Source organism: Rana temporaria, chromosome 4, assembly GCF_905171775.1.
Source record: "Rana temporaria chromosome 4, aRanTem1.1, whole genome shotgun sequence".
Taxonomy (NCBI): domain Eukaryota; kingdom Metazoa; phylum Chordata; class Amphibia; order Anura; family Ranidae; genus Rana; species Rana temporaria.
Window position 1 is genome coordinate 1,141,960 of NC_053492.1, and position 22,069 is coordinate 1,164,028.

Consider the following 22,069-nt stretch of genomic DNA (forward strand, 5'->3'; position numbering starts at 1 on the left):
GAGGAATACGATGGTCCGGCACCATCCCGCACAGTCTGAGGTTCCTCAGGATAAGAGGAATACGATGGTCCGGCACCGTCCCGCACAGTCTGAGGTTCCTCAGGATAAGAGGAATACGATGGTCCGGCACTGTCCCGCACAGTCTGAGGTTCCTCAGGATAAGAGGAATACGATGGTCCGGCACCGTCCCGCACAGTCTGGGGTTCCTCAGGATAAGAGGAATACGATGGTCCGGCACCGTCCCGCACAGTCTGAGGTTCCTTAGGATAAGAGGAATACGATGGTCCGGCACCGTCCCGCACAGTCTGAGGTTCCTCAGGATAAGAGGAATACGATGGTCCGGCACCATCCCGCACAGTCTGAGGTTCCTCAGGATAAGAGGAATACGATGGTCCGGCACCATCCCGCACAGTCTGAGGTTCCTCAGGATAAGAGGAATACGATGGTCCGGCACCGTCCCGCACAGTCTGAGGTTCCTCAGGATAAGAGGAATACGATGGTCCGGCACTGTCCCGCACAGTCTGAGGTTCCTCAGGATAAGAGGAATACGATGGTCCGGCACCGTCCCGCACAGTCTGGGGTTCCTCAGGATAAGAGGAATACGATGGTCCGGCACCGTCCCGCACAGTCTGAGGTTCCTTAGGATAAGAGGAATACGATGGTCCGGCACCGTCCCGCACAGTCTGAGGTTCCTCAGGATAAGAGGAATACGATGGTCCGGCACCGTCCCGCACAGTCTGAGGTTCCTCAGGATAAGAGGAATACGATGGTCCATCTACACTGTGTGGTGCTGGATGGACATTTGAGGTAGTCAGGTTTTCTCCTGGACTATACTGTGTGATGTCCTCATCTTCTACTTTACAGTTTGGAGACAAAGTGAGACAATCCTCTGAGGTTTTCCTCATCTCCCGTCCATCTACTAAAATAGAAATACAAAGATTATTACTAGACATGAGCAGATTGGTTCCCCTAAACCAGGACTCCGCCCACATCAGGCGGCTTTGTCTCTGAGGATCTTACAATTCCCCCCTCAAGGTAACTAGTAAATGGGTCCTCTGATCTCCTACCAGATCATTTCTTTATTCATGGACCTTAGTCAGAGAGTGAGGAAACAACGAGAACTGTCTTTTATAGGAGTGACAGTGATGAGGGGATTATAGGACGAGTGTCCCCTCCCCCTCTATCACTCATTACCATCTTCCCAACGCAAGAAGTCCTGCACTTCCTTATTTAGTCCATGATTTAGTCATGAATAACAGCGGGGCTGAGCTCCACCAGAGGTCAGAGAGTGAGGATGGGGGGAGAACAACCAAGATGAAGACTGGACTGATCCTGAAGACCTCCATCATTGGGTTATTGACTCCTCCCTCATTATCACTTTCTGTTTAAAGTTCCAAAGCTTGAGGATGTTATCACATTATTATCAACAAGTAAAAGTCTGTCCTCCAATCACATCATCAGATATAAAATCAAACCACTATGAAATCAGTAAATAGGAAACTGCTCATATCATACCCAGATATGAGGTATAACAGAACTGCTCTGATATTGGTTAATGAACAAAAACAGAACAAAAATGTGAGAGAGGGACTCACCTGAAGTTCTGCTTTCCTTGGAGCTCCGCCTGTCTCTTAAAGCCCCAGCCCCCTGACTCTATCAACAAGCTGTATTGGTTGAGAGAAGCAGGCTCTCATCTATCCTTTCCCTTTCCTATGCAGTTCCACACATTGCACTCATTCACATTATCTCTTTGGTGCCCTCTGCTGGCCTTTTCTAAATCGGCAAACACAATGCCATCCCCAGCCTATAATAATAGTACATTAAAGGATCACTAAAGATATTTTTTTTAAATAACAAACATGTTATACTTCCCTCCACTGTGCAGCTCGTTTTGCACAGAGTGGCCCCGATCCACGTCTTCTGGGGTCCCTCGGCAGCTCTCTCGGCTCCTTCCTGCAAGGACTCAACACCTTCATGCAAGCTTTCTCGCATGGTGTTGAGTCCTTGCGGGCGCGCTCCCGTGATACAGCCGGTGGCCATAACGGCTCACTGTATCACTCGGCCCCGCCCCATGGCACGCCACGTCATTGGACGTGATTGACAGCAGTGAAAGCCAATGGCTGCGCTGCTTTCAATCAACCAATGAATGAGCCAGGAAGACGGCCGAGAAACCTGCTCGTTCACGACGCGGGACTTTCGAGGGGTCAGGAAAGTAAAGGGGGGCTCAGGGGGCTGCTAATGCACAGATGTTTTTTCACCTTAATGCATAGAAAGTATAGAATGCATTAAGGTGAAAAATCTTGTATCTTTACAACCACCCCTTTAACCACTTGCCGACCAGTCACCGTCAGCGGGTCGGCTCGTGCCAACGAATCGCCATACTGGTATGTCGGCCCCTTTAAGAACCATACCAGGCGCTGGCGTGTGCCCGCTGCACTGTGGGGGACCCGATGCGTGTGGCAGGCAGCCGCGAGGTCCGCCATCCATCCACGATTGCGGCATGAGAGCAAGAACAGGATCTGTGTGTGTGTAAACAGATCCCCGTTCTGACAGGAGAGACAGATCTGCTGTTCCTAGCAATCAGGAAAAGCGATCTCCCTCCTCCTTCAGTCTGTCCCCTCCCCCCACAGGTAGAAACACACATGAGGGAACACATATAACCCCGTGATCGCCCCCTAGTCTTAACACATTCACTGCCAGTGACATTTACACAGTAATCGGATCATTGTGGCCCGCGACCGGTTACCAATTCGCTTAAGTGGCCCTCGCTCTTCAAAAGGTTGGGCACCCCTGGTCTAAATAATGCATTACAATTTACCGAATAAACACATTCAATTCTAGTCGGCTAAAACGTCCTGCAGATTTTAGTTGACTAAACACAATGAAAAATAAAACAATTCAGGTGACTAAAATACAACTAATACAGAGAGGAGACAGGACACTGTGCATGTCTAGCGATGTGTGTGACAGATATTTCTATGGAATAAAGTCAGAGATCTTATAGATCTATACTATGTGGAGAGTTCTTCTTGTCTTGGGTCTGAGACTATACAGACCTATCCCTCCACCCGGCACTGCCAGCAAACATCACAACTAGTAACCCCGGGAGAATTCCTCTGTCAGAGATCTCGCTAGATCCGGGGATGGGGCAGAAGACCTAAGACACATACCCCAGATGACTAAGACAAGCAACACCTATGGGGGGAAAAATGAACATTTTACTAGCAGCTGAACCCCAGAATGTCCATAAATCCATCCTAGATACATGAACTGTGTCTGCAGCACAGAGAAGGAAGATTATCCCAGAGAAATACAGGAATACGGGGAACACAGCTCAGGAAAGTGACCAGGGGATTACAGGCTGATATCACCCAGTCCCCGCCTTACTCTGGACCAATCAGTGAGCAGTATGGGTGGAGGAATGGATTTAGTGTTAATGACCCACCTGTGCTGATCTCTGTAGGAGTGTCCTCCTCTATAAATGTCCCCGTTATTCCATCCTCCTCCATAGACTGCTGATCATCCCTCACATACGTCTCTTCTTCTTCTGATTTCACCTCAAATTCTATATCGATTGGATCTCCACTCTAAACCAAGAGAATGAGAGAGAATATCATCTGTAAGATATAATCTTTATTATTGTGACATCACATTAATAAATCCCCTTGCCTACTCAAGTCCATGTCTAGATGTTCCGTCCCACCAACCTTTAAATAAGGAGGGATGGTGTGACCTTCCTGTGTGGAATACCGGGAATACAGAGGATGGGGACATCTCTCTGGGGGGTCTCTGTAGCTGGATGACTCCACCATGGTGTCCTGGTACAGATCTTTGTGTTCTTCCTCCATCACCCCATCCTCATCATCCTCCTCTTTTATCTCTTCTTTAATATTGACCAGTGTGGAATCCTGAGGACGGGGACATCTCTCTGGTGGGTTCCCATTACTGGATCCATCTGTAGGAAACACACACACTGACTGAATACATTGTTTCTATGTGTTTATCAGATGATGGGGGATCTAGGTGGAGCCTCCGTACTGCTCTCTCCTGTACAATAAAGTCTCCTCTTACCCGGTGATGTGAGGGGCGGCTGATTGTCCATCATGACGTCCTTGTAGAGATCCTTGTGTCCTTCTAAATCCTCCCCCTCCTCCATGGAGAAATAGACAGTGACATCCTGACACCTTATAGGAACCTGACACACACAATGATACAGTCACCATCCAGACACACCCCTTGTCTGTTACTGGATAATGTCCCAGAATCCTCCTCACCTCTCCTGTCAGCAGCTCCATCATCTTCTTGGTGACTTCTAGAATCTTCTCCATGTTGTGTCTCTCGGGTTTTAGGGAGTCACATGGAGGCACTGTGATGGTCATGTGATCACCTGACTTCACAAGAGGAAATCTCTGTATTGAGGAACCAATAGGAATATCATGTTAGAATCCCAGAATCCTCCTCACCTCTCCGGTCAGGTCTGTGTATTATTAATAGAGATAAGAGTGATGTCATGTGACCTCCCAGAATCCTCCTCACCTCTCCGGTCAGGTCTGTGTATTATTAATAGAGATAAGAGTGATGTCATGTGACCTCCCAGAATCCTCCTCACCTCTCCGGTCAGGTCTGTGTATTATTAATAGAGATAAAAGTGATGTCATGTGACCTCCCAGAATCCTCCTCACCTCTCCGGTCTGTATTATTAATAGAGATAAAAGTGATGTCATGTGACCTCCCAGAATCCTCCTCACCTCTCCCGTCAGGTCTGTATTATTAATTGAGATAAGAGTGATGTCATGTGACCTCCCAGAATCCTCCTCACCTCTCCGGTCAGGTCTGTATTATTAATAGAGATAAGAGTGATGTCATGTGACCTCCCAGAATCCTCCTCACCTCTCCGGTCAGGTCTGTATTATTAATAGAGATAAGAGTGATGTCATGTGACCTCCCAGAATCCTCCTCACCTCTCCAGTCAGGTCTGTATTATTAATAGAGATAAGAGTGATGTCATGTGACCTCCCAGAATCCTCCTCACCTCTCCGGTCAGGTCTGTATTATTAATAGAGATAAGAGTGATGTCATGTGACCTCCCAGAATCCTCCTCACCTCTCCGGTCAGGTCTGTGTATTATTAATAGAAATAAGAGTGATGTCATGTGACCTCCCAGAATCCTCCTCACCTCTCCGGTCAGTATTATTAATAGAGATAAGAGTGATGTCATGTGACCTCCCAGAATCCTCCTCACCTCTCCGGTCAGGTCTGTGTATTATTAATAGAGATAAAAGTGATGTCATGTGACCTCCCAGAATCCTCCTCACCTCTCCGGTCTGTATTATTAATAGAGATAAAAGTGATGTCATGTGACCTCCCAGAATCCTCCTCACCTCTCCCGTCAGGTCTGTATTATTAATTGAGATAAGAGTGATGTCATGTGACCTCCCAGAATCCTCCTCACCTCTCCGGTCAGGTCTGTGTATTATTAATAGAAATAAGAGTGATGTCATGTGACCTCCCAGAATCCTCCTCACCTCTCCGGTCAGTATTATTAATAGAGATAAGAGTGATGTCATGTGACCTCCCAGAATCCTCCTCACCTCTCCGGTCAGGTCTGTGTATTATTAATAGAGATAAAAGTGATGTCATGTGACCTCCCAGAATCCTCCTCACCTCTCCGGTCTGTATTATTAATAGAGATAAAAGTGATGTCATGTGACCTCCCAGAATCCTCCTCACCTCTCCCGTCAGGTCTGTATTATTAATTGAGATAAGAGTGATGTCATGTGACCTCCCAGAATCCTCCTCACCTCTCCGGTCAGGTCTGTATTATTAATAGAGATAAGAGTGATGTCATGTGACCTCCCAGAATCCTCCTCACCTCTCCAGTCAGGTCTGTGTATTATTAATAGAGGTAAGAGTGATGTCATGTGACCTCCCAGAATCCTCCTCACCTCTCCGGTCAGGTCTGTATTATTAATAGAGATAAGAGTGATGTCATGTGACCTCCCAGAATCCTCCTCACCTCTCCGGTCAGGTCTGTGTATTATTAATAGAGATAAGAGTGATGTCATGTGACCTCCCAGAATCCTCCTCACCTCTCTGGTCAGCAGGTAGATGATCTCCAGGGTGAGGTTTAGTATCTTCTCAGTCATGTGACTCCGGTCCTCCTCCATCCTCATTGGTGGCGTCATTTGATCTATACAGGTCTCCTTGTAGACGGATATCTTTGGGAAATGAAAGTAAGAATTATTTGGATGGTATTGGTGACACAATAACAGGATGTGTGGGGGGGGGGGGGGGGTAATTGAAGAACTACTACCCCCATGGGAACACATTTAGTCTGGCCTATTTAGTGCTTTCTACATTTTCGTGGGCCTTGTGCCGTATCAGAATTTCCCTTTTCTCTGTTGGGTTGGTTTCTGAACTGGATTTGATTTGTATTATCAGTTGTCAGCGGAGCGCTGAAGCACCTCCATTGGGAGGGTGGATGCAATCCAATGACATCATTGCACCTGGAAGGATGGTTTCAGCAGGGACTACGCTGTGCTGCCCGACAGAATACTGGGGGCCGGCCCATGGTTGAGTCTGAGCCATCTGGAAGGGTGCTCCTGGTGAGGATGGGTGCTGCGCTTGGTCTTGGTCTTTTTGCCGAGTTCTAGTCTGGCCTTCTGGCTGGCTGGTGTAAGTGCTATCTCGGTCAGCGATCCGGTTGGAGGAGCTGGTAATGCCCTGTATGGTGGAACGGGGTAGGACCATGCAAATCCGCCGGGTTGGCTGGTAGGGGTGGAGGGCTGCACTGGCCGGTCGGATATGGAAGGAAAAGCCTATGGTGCATGTGACCCTGGAGTGGCAGTCCAGGGGTATCTGAGAATCACTGTGTGTGAGGGACACTTTAAATTTAAGATACCACGGTCACTGCACCAGATACACGCTTTTTTTTAGCACCTGCCTCCTGGGCCGGGCCTTTTGGCTAGGACCGGAAGAATTTTTTATTCCTGGCCGGAGGACCTGGTCATTGTTGAACACAATGGCCACTTCTTTCACTCTCCTCTCCACTATCCCTTCCCCCACTTTATTTTATTTAAGCCTGTGTTTGTCACTTTTTTGTCTTTTTTTTTTGTGCACGTTTTGTGACACTGTGTGACCAGTAGGGTGCGGGTCCTCGGGCCAGAGTAGGTGGACATGGCCTTCTGGCTTAGTTCACTTGCTCTCATGGGGTCTCCCTTCGGGGGAGCCCCACCTAGTACTGGGAAGGTTCTGTTTCGGCAGTCCCTCCGAGTAAGTTGGGTCCTTGTCGGCTTCGGTTGCTCGGACCACAGTACCTCAGTCCCCGTCTGGAGCCTAACGCCCCGGGGGATCAGGGTTTGGGTCCCTCTTCACAGGAGGACCACTTGACGTTGCACCCGTCTGCACGTTTTTGTGAACACTCTTTATGTGTGTGCACATTTTTTTTGCACCGGGTGGAGTTTTTGGGTGTGTTCACACGCCATAGGCTTTTAAAAAAAAAAAAAAAAGAAGAAGAATTATTTGGATGGTATTGGTGACACAATAACAGGATGTGTGGGGGGGGGATGGGTAATTGAAGAACTACTACCCCCATGGGAACACATTAGTCTGGCCTATTTAGTGCTTTCTACATTTTCGTGGGCCTTGTGCCGTATCAGAATTCCCCTTTTCTCTGTTGGGTTGGTTTCTGAACTGGATTTGATTATTATTAGATCTTCAGACAAGGAATGATAAATACGATCCTTCCTGTGACTTGTTTGCTCTGAGGCAGTGCTGTGAGGTCATTGGAGGGTCATCATGGTGTCCAGGAAGGGGAACTTGGTGACTTTTGGTCGGAGTTGCCAGCTAATCGACATAATTGCCAGAACTCCGGCGTAAGGCTCCAATCTCTGGCATTCTGCTGACTGACAGGAGTGATGTCACTCTCTGCAGTAAGAGAAGGGATTGGATTGGATAGCAGGAGGATGTTGCTGGTCAGTAGAGAGCTGAGGTGGAGGAGTCGGTTATCTTCCCTCCAATTGGTAGAAGAAGGGCAGTGGGGGTGAGGGGTTTGTTCTCTTAGTTGCCATGTATACTGTAGTATCCAGGACACTGTACGGGGTGGTGGTGAGTTCCTGGGGCTCTGAATTCCAGCACCAAGCACTGCCAGACCCTGTGTCATGGGAAGGTATTGGACTGTCTCCCTGTATGCAAAGCACTGACCACCCGTCTGCACAAACAGACCTCTTTTAGGTATGAGTGCCCACCAAGGGGTGAAGGATTGCCTTTCTTCATTGCACTTGGTATCTTGAAAAAAATGTTTTGACCAGTGAGATGGTAAGAAGGTGAAGGTTGCCTCCATTTCCTGGCAGGAGTTCTGTAAGGAGGTTCTGAAAAGTAAGTGCAGGTGGTAGGACCATCATAGACCAAGAGCTCCCCTTCCTACCTTAGAGTCCCCCTGATCCCTACAACTGCCTCTTCCCTCAGAGCCCTGCTTCCCACCAACCCTATCAAGCTCCACTGCCTCCTCAGGGGCCCCAAAGTCCTCTAGCCTCACTACCCCCTGAGATGTTCCTCAGCTCCTCTACTTCCCTCAGAACCCTCGGGATTTTCCTCCCTCTGGCAATGATGGATCATATTCTTCATGGCAGACTGGGGAATGTTTTCTTCCTCCTGACCAGCAATGTAAGGGGCTCTATGCTCCATACTCCAGACCCCTGAACTCCATCATTGTGTTGGTTGCATAGTGTAACGATTGCCCATTGGCTGCCTGTGTAGTGTAATAATTGCCCTTTGTAGGCCATGTATGGTCAGGATGGTCATTGTCTTGTCTCTTTATTGTCAGTGCTGTTTGTTTATAGGAACACATTACTAGAATTTATCTCCAGAATGAAGAGAATGCTCCGACCCTGTAAGTGGGGAAATGTTCTGCCCCTGAAGGGGTTAATCTAGATTGATGCAATACGTGAGGAGATCTCCACTGTGCATACATCTTCCCCACTCAACATACCCTTTCTAACAGTCAACACTCTCCTCTTTTCAACCGGCTACTACTAAAGAGGTTGCAAAACTTCTCAGATGCCCTGTTCCCTCGCAACTACTACGATCACCCTCTTATTCAATCCTCCCTCACTCACAACTTTAATCTCTCCCTCTCTAGTGGCACCTTCCCTTCCCCTCTAAAGCATGCGCAGATCACTCCCATACTTAAAAAGCCCTCACTGGACCCCACCAACCCCAACGACTTAAGAGCCACCTCACTGCTCCCGTTCACCTTCTAGAAAACTTGGTCTACAAGCGTCTTGGCTCCTACCTCATTGAAAATAACCTTCTTGGCCCCTTACAGTCTGGCTTTTGCTGGCAGCACTCCACAGAAACTGTCCTACTAAATCTCACTAATGATTTACTGCTAAAACCAATGGCCACTACTCCATACTCCTAATACTTGACCTCTCTCCAGCCTTTGATACTGTTGACCATGCGCTCCGTCTCAATAAACTCCATTCCCTTGGCCTCCAGGACTCTGCTCTATCCTCATTCTCCTCTTACCTATCACAGCTCTCCTTCAGTGTTACCTACAACTCTGTCTCCTCCTCTCCACTTTCTCTAGGGGTCCCCAAGGCTCTGTACTTGGACCCCTTCTCTTCTCAATCTACACCTCCTCCCTTGGTCACGTGATAACCTCCCATGACTTCCAATACCATCTCTACACCGATGACATCCAAATCTATCTGTCTACTCCTCACCTCACTCCTTCAGTCTCCTCTCCCATTTCTAACTTACTGACATATCAGTCTGGATGACGCTCCACTTCCTTAAAGTAAACCTCTCTAAAACCGAGCTGATAATATTACCCCCACCCCCCCTGTGACTTTTCTATCACGGTCACTAATACAACTAGACATGTGCATTATTTTTTGTTCCGAATGCATTTTCGTCCGAATTTCAGGTATTTTCGTTATCGTGCTTTATTTTCATTTTCGTTGTGGTCAAATGTGCCTAACCTTAACTATTAGTCCAATATTGTTCTACATAGAGAGAAAAGATTCAACATAGAGAGACATGAAGAGTCGAATTTGTTTTTCTTTTTTAAGATTCTATCGAATATTTTTTTTTTTTTCTTAGAACATTCGACAGACACCAAAAGCCTTCAATGACAGATTCGAAATAGAGAGACATGAAGATTCGACATAGAGAGACATGAAGAGTCAAATTTTTTTTTTTTTTTTAGAACATTCGACAGACACCATAAGCCTTCAATGACAGATTCGACCTTAATTTGGATTTTCGGACGAATGCATTTTTTTAACGAAAAACAAAATAAATAAAAACGAAGGAGTAACTAAATACATTTATTTTTTGGACGAAAACGAAATTACGAAACAAAATATTTCAGTGTGCACATGTCTAAATACAACCATCTATCCCATCTCTTATGCCAGGGTACCTGGTGTAATCCTAGACTCTGACCTGTCCAGGGCCGGATTAACCGTGGGGCTGATGGAGCTGCAGCTCCAGGCCCCCATCATAATATAGGCCCAAACTTAATTCTCTCACCAGGGCCCGGCGGCCGGCCGACGACCGCTATATAATAAATCCACACGTCCAGGCAGCTGCAGCCTGCATCTGCATTATGATATAGGCCCAATTGACGCAGTGAACAACATTTAATCACGGGCCGTGGGCCGTGAGTAGCAGCCGCTGCTATGATTCACAGCAGAGCCGCGGCTATCCACAACACAGCCTCTTGTAGTGCGGGCGGTGCCAGTGCTCCGAGGCTGAGCGTGCTCCTCCCCTTCTGTACTGTACTGAACACAGACACTGACTGTAGGCGGAGCTTGACGTCCCCCGGCGGCGTGACGTCATCCAGAGGCCGTCCCCGGCGTCCTAGGAGTCTCCCTTGCCTTGCGAAAGGACCGCACTGCACGATCGACAGGAAAAGTACAGTAAAAAGTAAGCCATGAGCGCTGGGGAAGTCACTGTCATACAGATGGGATAATGTTTAATTGTGCAGAAGAAGTGTGGGTACAGTACTGGCTGCAACGAACCTGAAGTGGTTAACTTTTTTTTTTGGGGGGGGGGCTATATCAGTGCAGGGAGGCAGCTTATTAGTGCATCTCATCAGTGCCACATTTATGAGTGCCATCCAATCAATGCCAGTGCCACCTATCAGTGCTATCCATTTATGAGTGCCATCCAATCAATGCCAGTGCCACCTATCAGTGCCATTGGATGGCACTGATAGGTGGCACTGGCATTGATTGGATGGCACTCATAAATGGATGGCACTGATAGGTGGCACTGGCATTGATTGGATGGCACTCATAAATGTGGCACTGATGAGATGCACTAATAAGCTGCCTCCCTGCACTAATGGGCACTGATCTGCACTGATAGGTGGCACTGGCTAGCTGCACTTTTGGGCACGGACACCGATGAGCTGCACTGATAGGTGGCACTGGCAGTGATCACTCCTTCAATGATATGTAGTTTTCCAGTACCGTATGCTAAAAAACAGCCCCACACCATGATGTACTCACCACAAAAAATAGTTTGTATCTTCATTTTAATTATTTCCATAAAAAGGCCCACCGAAATCCTCAGCCCCAGGCCCATGATGATCTTAATCTGGCCCTGGACCTGTCCTATCAGCCCCAAAGCCAATCCTTGTCAAAAGTTTGTAGACTTCATCTCCGTAAACATCTCTAAAATTCATCCCTTTTTACCGAATGAAACCACCAAGATCCTCATTCTCTCCCTCGTTATCTCTCGTTTTGTCTATTGTAACTCCCTCCTCATTGGCCAACCTCTCCATAGGCTCCTCCCTTCTTCCCTCCATCATGAATGCTGCTGCCAAACTCTACCTTACCAACCACTCAGTGTCTGCCACCCCTCTCCGCCAATCCCTCCACTGGCTTCCCATCGCTCAGCAAATTAAATTCAAAATACAACATACAAAGCCATTCATAACTCCTCCCCGAGCCTCATCACCAATCTTGTCTCCAAATATCACCCAAACCGTCCTCTCAAGATCTCCTGCTCTCTACCTCCCTTGTCTTCACCTCCCATGCTCATCTCCAGAGCCTCTCCCATCCTATGGATCTCCCTACCCCAATCTGTCCAGCTATCTCCTACTCTGGCTGCCTTCAGGTGAGCCCTAAAAGCTCATCTCTTCAGGGAAGCCGATCACGCCTCCAACTAATCTTTTACCACTTCCATCAACTCATCCCCCACAGTTACGACCTTTTGTACCACCTGCCCCACCCTAGTAGATTGTAAGCTCTTCTGAGCAGAGCTCTCTTAACCCTCTTTTATTGTATTCTAACTGTATTGTCTCCCTTTCATATTGGCGCTATATAAATCCTGTATAATCTAGGTCTCCACACTATATATGTGTGTATCATCATCTGCTGGAGATAAAAGACGTCACAGTGACTATGGAGGAAGAGGACGGACATGACGGGGTTACTGGGTGTAAATAGAAAATAAGATCTTATTACCTCCTCTGCCGCCTCTTCCAGCGACGTCTCCTCGCTACTTCTTCCCGACTCACCTCTCACCCGGAACTTCCTGTCTGTACCTGACATCACTTCCTGTCTTCCATAGAGACTTCCTGTCTGCCATCTTGTGGAGATCAGAGGAACTGCAGAAACATCTCATAGTGTGAACACGTCCTTGTGCTGTGTGTGTATGTACTGTATATCCTTATAGATGGGTCATCTCCACTCCCACCAAGGGGGCTATATACTATTAGCCAGATTCAAAAAGACTTACGCCGACGTATCTACTGATACGCCGTGTAAGTCCACGGATGTGCCGTCATATCTATGCGCCTTATCAGGGTTTTTTTTCAGGGGAAACTGAGTTCCACCACCTCTGGCTCAGACCCTTTAGTGCCTGCTCACCACAAGTCTGGTTTCTGTGTTTACAAGTGACAGCTCTGCACTGTCTGTAACCCCCTGAACTCTGCATTCTGTATGTAATGCAATCCTGGTATTTAATACCCCTTTAAGACCCTTCTACTGTTTGTGAAATCTGAACGGGTCGTATTTAAGTTCCTGCACCTATTTTCTGAGAAAAAAAGCTCTGCGCCTTATTCAGCAAACAAGATACGCCTGAATTTTGGTTTCCTACGACCGACGTAAGTCTCCTACGCCGTCGTATCTTGGGTGCATATTTATGCTGGCCGCTAGGGGCGCTTCCATTGATTTACGCGTTAAATATGTAAATGAGCGAGATACGCCAATTCACAAACGTACTAATGCCCGTCGCTGTAATCTACGCTGTTTACGTAAGGCGTACGTCCGGCGTAAAGATAAACCACCAAAAAGGAGGCGCATCCCATGCAAAGGTATGGACGTCGGAACAACCGTAGTATTTTATGACGATTACGTAAGTCGTACGTAAATGGGGCTGGGTGTAGGTTACGTTCACGTCGAAGGCATTGAGCCGTCGTATCTCAGGAAGTATATGCAACGTGATTCTGAGGATGCGCGCACATGCGCCGTTCGTTCGGCCATTCATTTACATGGGGTCACGGTTAATTTAAATGTATCACGCCCACTTCCTTCCTACTTTGAATTAGGCGGGCTTACGCCGGCCATTTTACGATACGCTGGCGTAACGTAGGGAGCGAGTGCTTTGTGAATACTGCTCTTGCCTCTCAGAGTTACGTCGGCGTAGCGCATATGAGATGCGCTACGCCGGCACAAAGATGCGCTGAGCTACCTGAATCTGGCCCTATATATATGTGGAGCACTACCCCCGAAGGAGCTGCTGGTTTAGATTTTGGGTTATGCACGTTACCTCTAAGTTCCTTGTCCAGGGAAGAAAGTCTGTAGGAATTGCAATGTCCACACAAGATGTAAAACCTTCAACTGTTAGGTTTTATTTTTTGCTGCATAAAACTTGTGAAGGAAGTAGAGAGTATAGAGAGAAGGGGAAGGTTCAGGTACGCGGTACAGAATGCACAAAAAGTATCTAAAGTTCCAATATTCACCACTCACTCCTGAGTGGGTGTTGCTCACCCGGATAGACCCCTCTCACCCGGATAGACCCCTCTCACCCGGATAGACCCCCCTCACCCGGATAGACCCCTCTCACCCAGATAGACCCCTCTCACCCAGATAGACCCCTCTCACCCGGATAGACCCCTCTCACCCGGATAGACCCCTCTCACCCGGATAGACCCCTCTCACCCGGATAGACCCCTCTCACCCGGATAGACCCCCCTCACCCGGATAGACCCCTCTCACTCGGATAGACCCCTCTCACCCGGATAGACCCCTCTCACCCGGATAGACCCCTCTCACCCAGATAGACCCCTCTCACCCGGATAGACCCCTCTCACCCGGATAGACCCCTCTCACCCAGATAGACCCCTCTCACCCGGATAGACCCCTCTCACCCGGATAGACCCCTCTCACATGACCTAGCAGCCGGAGTGAAGCACGGACAGTATGGAAACAGTCTCTGCTACAGACCATCTGAGAACATAGGATGGATAGCCAGGAATCCTCTGCCACAGGATTTGAGTCCCGAACTTCCTGCCTTACAGCAAAAGAACCTTTAAGCCGATCGGCGGACTGTAATGCCGGATACACACGAGAGGATTTATCCGCGGAAACGGTCCTCCGGACCGTATCCGCGGATAAATCCTCTGGCGGATTTTGATCTCCTGGTTGTACTAACCAGGAGATCAAAATCCCCGCGGAATTCCGTCCGCGGTGACGTGTCGCGCCGTTGCCGCGATGATGACGCGGCGACGTGCGCGACGCTGTCATATAAGGATATCCACGCATGCGTCGAATCATTACGACGCATGCGAGGGATGTGTTCGGACGGATAGATCCGGTGAGTCTGTACAGACCACCCGGATCGATCCACTGGAGCCGATTCCAGCGGATAGATTTCTTAGCATGCTAAGAAATTTTTATCCGCTGGAAATCGGTCGGCCCGAAATATATCCGCGGATAAATATCCGCTGGATCGTACACACCAGCGGATCTATCCGCTGAAACCGATCCGCGGATCAATTTCAGCGGATCGATCCTCTCGTGTGTACGGGGCCTAAGACAATTTGAGTAGTGGATCCCTTTTCTTTTAACAAGGTCACCAGGCCTATCCCGAGACATCAGCTTGCCTTGCTTGGTCTCCTCCAGGGCAGGTCCTCCCCCAGTTTCCTTCGTTAAGAAGCTTCCCTCACTTGGATGGACAGCTTGAGATTCCTTCTAGAACCACAGGCCCCAGCCAGCATAGCTGGGCCTACCTGATAGGAATACAGCCTCGGACCAACGTGGTCCCAGGGCTGAAATAACACACGCACCTCGCGGCAGAACATCTGATGGGACGGTTCGCGAACTTACGCAAATGACCGCGAACCGCAAGATCACGGCGGGCACCATTGACTTTAATGGTGGGCGAATATTAAAAACCTGCAGGTCATATTTGCAGCCACAAAATACTTACTAGCTGTGCACAAATAGTCCCACAACATGGACACTGACCTACCAGAAGTATTAAGTGAAAAACCGGATACATAAGTAAGTGTCGGCCATTACAGGCCCCAAAAATTTGCCCACGGCCACAGGCGTTCACCTGACAGCAAACAACCTTGGGGTAGATTCAGGTAGGGGCGCGCACTGTTACGGCGGCGCAGCGTTTCGTTTTTACGCTACGCCTCCGTAAATTACTTGCGCTACGCTTCATTCACGAAGCATTTGCTCCGTAATTTGCGGAGGCGTTTCGTAAAAGGGGCCGGCGTAAGCGCACGTAATTTAAATGATCCCATAGGGGGAGTGGATCATTTAAATTAGGCGCGTTCCCGCGCCGAATCTACTGCGCATGCTCTGTCGGGAAAATTTCCCGACGTGCATTGCGGTAAATGACGTCGCAAGGACGCCATTGGCTTCGACGTGAAGTAGATACGCCGGCGCAAGTAAGCAATTACGGTGCGTATCTATGGATACGCAAGCGTAATTGCTTTCTGAATCTACCCCCTTGTATTCTGTGGCTGGTGGTAGATTAGGCATTCACCGGATACAGAAGTAAGTGTCGGCCAGTACAGGCCTCAAAAATTAGCCCACAGGCGTTCACCTGAATTTGAATGAAACATGGTCTACTGGTCACATGTGTTGAATTCCTCCGAGATCCATGCCTCATTCATTTTTATAAATGTGAGGTAGTCAACACTGTTGTGAGCAAGGCGAGTGTGCTTATCGGTCACGGCCCCCCCTGCTGCTGTCATGAAAGGAGATTCCGCAGTCCTGTCAATGTCAGGGGAATTCAGCCCCAGCGCGTGCGCATTGGCGCGCGTTTGCGCGCGCATGCGCGCGTCAGTGTGCGCGGCGCGAGAGTGCGCGCGGCGCGGGAGTGCGCGCGGCGCGGGAGTGCGCGCGCCCGCTGACGGCGTTTGGCGCCAAGGAAACGCTATTTAAACTGGTCAGTCCCTCACCATCTTGCTGACCAGTCTACAGCGTTTACCTGAGAACCTGCATCTGCTACCTATTGATTCACCTGTTTTCCTGACCCGGCTTTCCTTGACCTTCCTTGTCTGCAACCCGCCTTTGACCCCGGCTTTTCCTGACCACGGCTCTGCTCAATCCCTGGCTTGTCGCTGCCCGCCTGTATTACTGACCCGGCTTGGACTACCACGATTCTCTGGACTTTCCTTGTTACCTGAACCACTCACCGGTGACCCGACCGGCTTACTTACCTGCCTGATCTCTGTACCTACAAGTGCCATACTACCGTCTTGTCTGCTGTTTAAGTGACCTGCCTGAACCAGCACACCTACCAGCTACAATTCCTGGACCACTACTCAGCTTTACCATCAGGCACTTGTGTCCCTCCGGACCCTTGACCCTCTGTCCATTCTACCAGTAGGTCTTGGGTCGGAGGCTTACGAGAGGCCGCTCCCTGCACGTTGGGCTCTACAACCAGGTACGTGACAGTACTGGTCAGCCATGACCGAGCCCACGCAGGGAGCGTCTCCTATGGAGGACTTATGCCGCCATCTGGATGGTCTTACTACGGCTGTAAGGAACCTACAAGAGGGTTATACCCGTTTGGAGGAGCGCGTCCAAACTTTGGCTACCACCGCTCCTGCGGCATCCGGAACTTCAGCCACCCCTTCTGTAGTGATGTTGCCACCGGAACCCCGTGTGCCCACACCTGAAAGATTTTCTGGTGACCGCAGCAAATACAGAGCCTTTCGCAGCGCCTGCGAACTTTTCTTTGCGCTACAACCTAGAACTTTTTCGCTTGAAGCTACAAAAGTGGGCTTCGTCATCTCGCCGTTATCCGGCGAACCCCAAACCTGGGCACATCGCCTGTTGGAACGCAAGGAAGAATGCCTTAACCATCTTGCTGCCTTTTTTCAAGCCATGGACCTTATTTATGAGGATACTCAGTTAGCGGCAACTGCTGAAGCAGCGTTATGTGTACTCCAACAAGGGCGCAGGGCAGTAGAGGACTATGTAGCTGAATTCAGACAGTGGAGTTCCGACACCAACTGGAACGATGTTGCCCTGCGTCACCAGTTCCGTGCGGGCCTCTCGGACTCATTAAAGGACGAACTGGCTCGAGTGGGCATTCCCGCAACGCTTGACGCCCTCATCCTCCTCTCTGTACAGATCGACAGACGTTTAAGAGAACGGCGTGCTGAACGTACATCCGGTTCCGCACGACCCACATGGATGATGCCACGGGTACCAAGCTCTCCGCATATACCTCTTCCAAGTGCTGTATCGACCTTTGCCGATGCCCCAGAACCAATGCAACTAGGCCTACTGCGGCCCTCTCTAACACCGGAAGAGCGCCAGCGGCGCCGACGCAATAATCTCTGTCTGTATTGCGGAGGATCCGGGCACTATGTAAACACCTGCCCAGTCAAGTTCCGTAAGTGTTCAGTCTTGCCTTCTACCCTTTCATCTACTTTATGTAATAATGATACTCACCTGGTAATTTCAATCTCTCTGCAGCTCCCAGGAGGGGACGTCCAAGTACCCGTGATTATTGATTCCGGCGCTTGCAGCGGCTTCATGGATGCTTCCTTTGCCGCCCGACATGGAGTTCCTCTTCGACCTAGACGCTTGGAACTCACTGTTCATTTAGCCGACGGATCAGCCATCAGATCCGGCCCTGTCACTCAGGAAACTGCCCCCTTACACATGCTCATTGCTAACAACCATCGAGAAGTTCTTTGTTTTGATATCATTGTGTCACCTATCTTTCCCGTTATCTTGGGAATGCCCTGGTTAAAGACTCATAATCCCCAGATTGACTGGGAGTCCGGGGAGATCAACTTCCTTTCTTCTTACTGCCGCCAACGTTGCCTCCAGGAGTCTGCAGCTTCCTCATCTCCCTTAATGTGTCTAGACTCTGAAGTTGGAAACCGTCAACTGGTTCCGGAGGCATATCATGGTTTCCTGGATGTTTTTAGTAAAAAAGGGGCAGAAACCTTACCCCCACACAGGTCCTACGACTGCCCAATTGAACTTTTACCTGGTGCAGAAATCCCATTTGGTAGGATATTCCCCTTGACAGAACTGGAATTGGGCACGTTAAGATCCTATATTGACGAAAACCTTGAAAAAGGCTTCATACGTCCTTCCACATCCCCCGCGGGAGCCGGCATATTCTTTGTGGAGAAGAAGGACCACTCTCTACGCCCCTGCGTAGACTATCGGGATTTGAACAAGATCACAATTAAAAACAGATATCCTCTTCCTCTTGTCCCCGAATTATTCCAGAGACTAGGAGCAGCCGTCATCTTTACCAAACTCGATCTCCGCGGGGCCTACAACCTTGTCCGTATTAGAGACGGAGACGAGTGGAAGACAGCATTCCGCACCAGATTCGGGCACTTTGAATATTTAGTTATGCCCTTTGGTTTGTGCAACGCCCCAGCCACCTTCCAACATTTCGTAAATGATATATTTAGAGACTACCTTGATCTATTCGTTATTATCTATCTGGACGACATCCTGGTCTTCTCTTCCTCCCTGCCAGATCATCGGAAGCATGTCCAAAGAGTTCTAGCCCGGCTCCGTCAACATAGCCTATACGCTAAAGCCGAGAAATGTGAGTTTGAACAAGAAAGTATTCAGTTTCTGGGTCTTATAATCTCAATCGAAGGTGTCAGGATGGATCCTCAGAAGGTCACTGCTATCACAGAGTGGCCTGCTCCCACCGATAAAAAAGCGGTCCAACGCTTCGTGGGATTTGCAAATTTTTATCGTAAGTTCATCAAGGGCTTCTCTTCAATAATCGCTAGACATGTGCACAGCAAAAATTTTCGTTTATTTCTGTTTCGTTTCTGTTCGTTTATCGTGATTCGTAACGAGTCGTAATTTCGTAAGACGTTAGTTATCGTATTCGTACTCTTTAGTATTTTCGTAACACTCTTTTTTCCGTTTTCCGTTTTTTTCTGTTAGTTTATTTTTCGTTGAATCGAGATTCGTATTTTCGTTATATTTTGTATTCTGCCGCGTTCGTATTTTTAAAATGATTTTATTCGTTCCTTCGTTTTTACGTTAGTTTAATTTTCGTTGTTTTGTTATTCGTATTTATATTATATTTTCCATCATGCCGCATTCGTATTTTCGTAAAGAAATATATTTTCGTTGCTTTATGATCATTCGTATTTTCATGTCTAATTTCCTTTGATTGTAAAAACGTACTTTTGTAGATTTTATTGCATTCGTAATTCTGTTAGAATACATTTTACGTTTATTCGACACACTACTCGTCGTAATTTTGTAATTCGGATTTTACTGTGATTGACTTGACTGTCTTAGTTAGCACACACACCCTGTCTAGAATGAAGTCTGACGTAGAAGAAAACTAAAATATGTCAGATATTACAAATACAAATCTAGAAATTAGATGCACTGCAGTCTAACACAGAAAAAGACACAAGGAGCCAGGAGGTAATGAGAAAGAAGCTCATTGGGGGAAGGAACAAACCTCTTCAGAGGAAAGGGACAGCGCTCAGTGGCTATTGGTCAGAAATATTTCAGTACTAACGAAAGCTAATTTACATTATTTTGTATTTTCGTTGTTTTCATTTCAGTTTTCCGAAGATCCGTAATTTATTTTTCGTTAGTTTTGATTTTCGTTTTTTAGTCTTTGTTCGGCATTTCGTTTTCTTTTCGGTCTTCGAATATTAGTAAGTTTGCATTTTCGTTCATTTTGTTTTTCGTAATTTATTTTTTTTTTGGGTTCGGTATTTTCGTTGTTTCTATGTTTTCGTTTCTTTCTTCTTTCGTATCTTCGTTGTTTTCCATATTCGTTATTTTGAAAATATCGTTATTCGTTATTAATTGCGCTAAACCATTCGTTCATTCGTATGTTAACGAATCAACTAAAATAACGAAAAATGACGGAAAACGTATTCGTAACTTAAAAAATTGCACATGCCTAATAATCGCCCCTATCACAAGTCTAACCAAACAGGGCATCCGTTTTCAGTGGTCTCCCGAGGCACAAGCTGCTTTTGTCACCTTGAAGGATCTGTTTATTTCAGCCTCTATCCTGAAGCATCCTGATCCGGTCCTACCCTATACATTGGAGGTGGATGCCTCTGAAGTGGCGGTCGGGGCAGTGCTCTCTCAGAGACAGGGGTCCAAATCTCTCCTACATCCAGTCGCTTTTTTTTCCCGCAAACTTTCAGAAGCCGAGAGGAATTATGATGTTGGGGACAGGGAGCTTTTGGCAATCAAAGCAGCCCTCGAAGAATGGCGCTATCTTCTGGAGGGTGCTGCACACCCTATTCTGATCTTCACGGATCATAAAAACTTAGAGTACTTAAAGGTTGCCAAAAGACTGAAGCCACGCCAGGCCAGGTGGGCATTGTTCTTCACCCGTTTTTCGTTCCATATAACCTACAGACCTGGGTCGAAAAACACCAAGCCCGACGCCCTCTCCCGGATGTTCAGTGGTCTTGAAGTCCCTTCATCTTCAGACACCATCCTTACTCCTGGAAATTTTCTCATGTTACAAGGAGACCTTCTCTCTCAAATCAAGCAGGCTTCTTCAGGAAGTTCCTTAGCCCCAGATCCTACTTTACAGTTAAGGGACGGCTTACTCTGGAACAAGGACAAGATTTTCGTCCCTCAACAGCTACGGGTAGCAGCTCTTAAGTCCTGCCATGACCATGAGCTAGCTGGTCATTTTGGGATACATAAGACGGCTGAGCTCCTCCAGCGCACCTTCTGGTGGCCCCAACTACTTCAGGACTGTAAAAATTACGTGGAATCCTGTATCACCTGTATTCAGCATAAGGGTAGCAGAACCAAAGCTTGGGGCTTACTCAAACCACTGCCTGTTCCAGAGAAACCGTGGAGAAGGATTTCAATGGACTTCATTGTTGAGCTACCCCCTTCGGAAGAATATACCACTATCTTTGTGGTGGTGGACAGGCTTTCAAAGATGGCGCACTTCTTACCTATGCTGGGGACACCTTCTGCGGCTGAAACAGCAAAGATTTTCATAAGAGAGATTGTGAAACTTCATGGCATACCTGCTAATATTGTATCGGATCGCGGGGTGCAATTCACCTCAAGTTTTTGGAAGGCTCTGTGCGGGGCATTGAAGATTGACCTTTCCTTTTCTTCTGCGTACCACCCGCAGACCAATGGCCAAACGGAGCGCACCAATCAGACGCTCGAGCAATATCTGCGATGCTTCTCCAGTTTTTCACAGGACGATTGGGCCTCTCTATTGCCTCTGGCAGAGTTCGCCTACAACAACTCGGTCCATTCGGCCACCAACCAATCTCCATTTTTTGCTAATTATGGCTTCCACCCTCTCTTCCTATCCAACACTATCCCGGAATGCTCAGTACCAGCTGCCCAAGAAACCTTGGATTTTTTCGCCACTAATAATAAATTACTCCAAGAGACAATGGCAAAGGCCCAAGAACATAATAAAGAGGTATTCGACAGGAGGAGAAGGGGGGAACTTGATCTGGCTCCAGGAGACCAAGTTTGGCTCTCCACATTGAATCTAAAACTAGCCTGCCCGTCCAAGAAACTTGGTCCCAAGTTTGTGGGGCCTTTCCAGATTCTCAGGAGGATTAACGAAGTGG